Source organism: Schistocerca cancellata, unplaced genomic scaffold (assembly GCF_023864275.1).
Source record: "Schistocerca cancellata isolate TAMUIC-IGC-003103 unplaced genomic scaffold, iqSchCanc2.1 HiC_scaffold_81, whole genome shotgun sequence".
Classification (NCBI taxonomy): domain Eukaryota; kingdom Metazoa; phylum Arthropoda; class Insecta; order Orthoptera; family Acrididae; genus Schistocerca; species Schistocerca cancellata.
This window is the reverse complement of record NW_026046142.1, coordinates 25,001-30,157: the sequence shown is the minus strand read 5'-3', so window position 1 is coordinate 30,157 and position 5,157 is coordinate 25,001. Positions and strand designations below refer to the sequence as shown.

The 5,157-nt window shown below is 53.9% G+C and overlaps 1 non-coding gene across 1 annotated transcript; it reads right to left on the bottom strand.

Annotated features, from left to right (window-relative positions):
- Positions 1 to 386: 386 nt before the first annotated feature.
- On the bottom strand, positions 387 to 2,307 carry LOC126111678 (small subunit ribosomal RNA). Its single transcript, XR_007524180.1, has one exon. It is a non-coding gene; the product is annotated as a small subunit ribosomal RNA (ribosomal RNA).
- Between the last annotated feature and the right edge of the window lie 2,850 nt (positions 2,308 to 5,157).

The following is a 5,157-nucleotide window of genomic DNA, read 5'->3' as shown; positions in this document are numbered from 1 at the left end:
ACGAGCCGAGTGATCCACCGTCCTGGGTGATCTTTTTCATTTAGTTTCCACTGTCTCTTTCAAGACAGTTTGCATAGGCGGGACTGAGGCGTTTGACGGCCCCTGTTCCAGCATTCCTGTGTCCAACGGCCTCACGGCCGATGGGCGTCGTACGGCTCCACATCCGGAGCGGACAGGCACTCGGGCAGAAAGTCATTCAAAACCGGCGCGAGGCGCCAGGTGCCGCAGGCCAGCCGCTCCAGAGCTTCAGCGCTCGTACCACACAACATTTCCGTTAGTTTTGAGAGGCACGCGTGGTTCCGGCACGCGGCGCACGGCTGCCTGCCGTACAGGTAGCGTGTTGCGCAGACACGACACGCACATCGAAAGACATGCAGTCTAGTCGGTAATGATTCCTTCCGCAGGTTCACCTACGGAAACCTTGTTACGACTTTTACGTTCCTCTAAATGATCAAGTTTGGTCATCTTTCCGGTAGCATCGGCAACGACAGAGTCGATGCCGCGTACCAGTCCGAAGACCTCACTAAATCATTCAATCGGTAGTAGCGACGGGCGGTGTGTACAAAGGGCAGGGACGTAATCAACGCGAGCTTATGACTCGCGCTTACTGGGAATTCCTCGTTCATGGGGAACAATTGCAAGCCCCAATCCCTAGCACGAAGGAGGTTCAGCGGGTTACCCCGACCTTTCGGCCTAGGAAGACACGCTGATTCCTTCAGTGTAGCGCGCGTGCGGCCCCAGAACATCTAAGGGCATCACAGACCTGTTATTGCTCAATCTCGTGCGCTAGAAGCCCGCCTGTCCCTCTAAGAAGAAAACGTAATCGCTGACAGCACGAAGGATGTCACGCGACTAGTTAGCAGGCTAGAGTCTCGTTCGTTATCGGAATTAACCAGACAAATCGCTTCCACCAACTAAGAACGGCCATGCACCACCACCCACCGAATCAAGAAAGAGCTATCAATCTGTCAATCCTTCCGGTGTCGCGGGCCTGGTGAGGTTTTCCCGTGTTGAGTCAAATTAAGCCGCAGGCTCCACTCCTGGTGGTGGCCCTTCCGTCAATTCCTTTAAGTTTCAGCTTTGCAACCATACTTCCCCGCGGAACCCAAAAGCTTTGGTTTCCCGGAGGCTGCCCGCCGAGTCATCGGAGGAACTGCGGCGGATCGCTGGCTGGCATCGTTTATGGTTAGAACTAGGGCGGTATCTGATCGCCTTCGAACCTCTAACTTTCGTTCTTGATTAATGAAAACATACTTGGCAAATGCTTTCGCTTCTGTTCGTCTTGCGACGATCCAAGAATTTCACCTCTAACGTCGCAATACGAATGCCCCCGGCCTGTCCCTATTAATCATTACCTCGAGTTCCGAAAACCAACAAAATAGAACCGAGGTCCTATTCCATTATTCCATGCACACAGTATTCAGGCGGGCTTGCCTGCTTTAAGCACTCTAATTTGTTCAAAGTAAACGTGCCGGCCCACCCAGACACTCAATAAAGAGCACCTTGGTAGGATTTCAACGGGGGTCCGCCTCGGGACGCACGAACACGCACGAGGCGGTCGCACGCCTTCGGCTCGCCCCACCGGCAGGACGTCCCACGATACATGCCAGTTAAACACCGACGGGCGGTGACCAACAGCGTGGGACACAAATCCAACTACGAGCTTTTAACCGCAACAACTTTAATATACGCTATTGGAGCTGGAATTACCGCGGCTGCTGGCACCAGACTTGCCCTCCAATAGATACTCGTTAAAGGATTTAAAGTGTACTCATTCCGATTACGGGGCCTCGGATGAGTCCCGTATCGTTATTTTTCGTCACTACCTCCCCGTGCCGGGAGTGGGTAATTTGCGCGCCCTGCTGCCTTCCTTGGATGTGGTAGCCGTTTCTCAGGCTCCCTCTCCGGAATCGAACCCTGATTCCCCGTTACCCGTTACAACCATGGTAGGCGCAGAACCTACCATCGACAGTTGATAAGGCAGACATTTGAAAGATGCGTCGCCGGTACGAGGACCGTGCGATCAGCCCAAAGTTATTCAGAGTCACCAAGGCAAACGGACCGGACGAGCCGACCGATTGGTTTTGATCTAATAAAAGCGTCCCTTCCATCTCTGGTCGGGACTCTGTTTGCATGTATTAGCTCTAGAATTACCACAGTTATCCAAGTAACGTGGGTACGATCTAAGGAACCATAACTGATTTAATGAGCCATTCGCGGTTTCACCTTAATGCGGCTTGTACTGAGGACATGCATGGCTTAATCTTTGAGACAAAGCATATGACTACTGGCAGGATCAACCAGGGAGCTGCGTCAACTAGAGCTGAGCAGCCCGGCCGCCCGGGAGTGTGTCCCGGGGGCCCGCGCGAACACGCAAGCGTCCGCTCAATTATTCTGCAAAACAGTGAGGAGGGCTGGGCTCCCCTGCACAATACACCTCGAAACCCTCTCAGGTCCCGGCGGCGCGCAGCGCCGTCCTAAGTACTTGGTCGGGTTCGAGAGAGGCGCAATCGCCCGGAGTTAGGCGAGTAGACGCTTTAGGTGCGACCACCCGTGCTCCCAACTGAGCTTGCCGCTGCCGACAGAGGCCCGGGAGCGTGCTGTCGTGGCATTGCCGGCGGGAGACAACACGCGCCACCTACGGTGACCGGCAGCTCCAACGCCAGCGCCACAGAAGGGCAAAGGCCCCACGTGGGTGCCGAAGCGAACTCTCCCAGCACAGCGCACGTGCCAACACGTCCGCACAACTGCGATACAAACCACCAGCGAGAACCGCTGGGGCGACCGAGCAGCAGACGGCGTCGCGGCGCCGAGTGCCGGGCGGCGGCGCATCCTCAACGCACACAGTCCTCAATCGGACCAGCACACTGCAGATGTCCACCGCGCTTCGCACCGGGTCCGCGAGGACCCACTTTGGCTGCACGGCGCCGCGCGCAGGGTGCCCCGGCGCGGCAGGGCTGCGCCGCCTGCCGCGTCCGTCGGCCGGCGCGCCTGCCACTGGGCGCCCCCACGCAGCCGGCTGTAGCGCGTGCGCCCACGCACCGCGCGCGGCCAGCACGCCGGGCGGCCCCCCCCTCACCGGCCGGGGACAGTCCCACCCACCCACAGCCGCGTATTCGCTTCACACCCAGATTCACATTCACGTTCGTTGGTATGGTGGGGACCGCTTCGTAGCTGTACCGATCGTTGCCCTCACAGATGTACCTCCAGCAAGATCAACCGCACCACAACGGGTTACCAGTTGTTCATTTTGCGTAACGTCACCAGTAAACGTACACGTCCATCCCCGTTTGCAAAGTCAACTATTATTTGCATGCCTGCCTGTCAGGTGTCAAGACACACTACATTCGCTCACATCCACGCAACAAAATGTGCCCGACTAGAGGGCACGTGGAAGGTGCCCCCGTACATATGCGATCTCCATTGCGCGACCAACTGTCAACCGGCCTCTGTAGCATGTCGCAGATGTGGAACGCGGGGCACCCGTGCTATCACATTGTGTGAGAAGAGACTACTACGTCTGCATACACGCGCCACTACATGAACAGACGGCTCCATGCTGATCGCCATCCACTGCGTCCATTACTCCCACACGTCTCTATGGCGTACCACACTGCAATGCAGCTGTTATGGGGAGATGACACATAGCTGTGTACACAACATTCTGAGCCGGTTGCGGGTTGGACAACAATACATTAATGTAACGTGTCATATGCCAATTACAGAGCAGGGTAAGGCACAACGTGGGTTAGGTTAAGGCACAACGTGGGTTAGGTTAAGGGCACAACGTGGGGTTAGGTTAAGGCACAACGTGGGTTAGGTTAAGGCACAAACGTGGGGTTAGGTTAAGGCACAACGTGGGTTAGGTTAAGGCACAACGTGGGTTAGGTTAAGGCACAACGTGGGTTAGGTTAAGGCACAACGTGGGTTAAGGTTAAGGCACAACGTGGGTTAGGTTAAGCCACAACGTGGGTTAGGTTAAGCCACAACGTGGGTTAGGGTTAAGCCACAACGTGGGTTAGGTTAAGCCACAACGTGGGTTAGGTTAAGCCACAACGTGGGTTAGGTTAAGCCACAACGTGGGTTAGGTTAAGCCACAACGTGGGTTAGGTAAGGCACAACGTGGGTTAGGTTAAGGCACAACGTGGGTTAGGTTAAGGCACAACGTGGGTTAGGTTAAGGCACAACGTGGGTTAGGTTAAGGCACAACGTGGGTTAGGTTAAGCCACAACGTGGGTTAGGTTAAGCCAACAACGTGGGTTAGGTTAAGCCACAACGTGGGTTAGGTTAAGGCCACAACGTGGGTTAGGTTAAGCCACTAACAGTGGGTTATGGTTAAGCCACAACGTGGGTTAGGTTAAGCCACAACGTGGGTTAGGTTAAGCCACAACGTGGGTTAGGTTAAGCCACAACGTGGGTTAGGTTAAGCCACAACGTGGGTTAGGTTAAGCCACAACGTGGGTTAGGTTAAGCTCACAACGTGGGTTAGGTTAAGCCACAACGTGGGTTAGGTTAAGCCACAACGTGGGTTAGGTTAAGCCACAACGTGGGTTAGGTTAAGCCACAACGTGGGGTTAGGTTAAGCCACAACGTGGGTTAGGTTAAGGCACAACGTGGGTTAGGTTAAGGCACAACGTGGGTTAGGTTAAGGCACAACATGGGGGTAGATTGCGGTACAAATTGCGTTACATTGCGTGCAAATTGCGTTACATTGCGGTGCAAATTGCGTTACATTGCGGTGCAAATTGCGTTACATTGCGGTGCAAATTGCGTTACATTGCGGTGCAAATTGAGTTACATTGCGGTGCAAATTGAGTTACATTGCGGTGCAAATTGAGTTACATTGCGGTGCAAATTGAGTTACATTGCGGTGCAAATTGAGTTACATTGCGGTGCAAATTGAGTTACATTGCGGTGCAAATTGAGGTCAGGTTAAGGTGCAACACAGGTTAGGTTAAGGTGACATAGGTTAGGTTAAGGTGACATAGGTTAGGTTAAGGTGACATAGGTTAGGTTAAGGTGACATAGGTTAGGTTAAGGTGACATAGGTTAGGTTAAGGTGACATAGGTTAGGTTTAAGGTGACATAGGTTAGGTTAGGTGACATAGGTTAGGTTAAGGTGACATAGGTTAGGTTAAGGTGACATAGGTTAGGTTA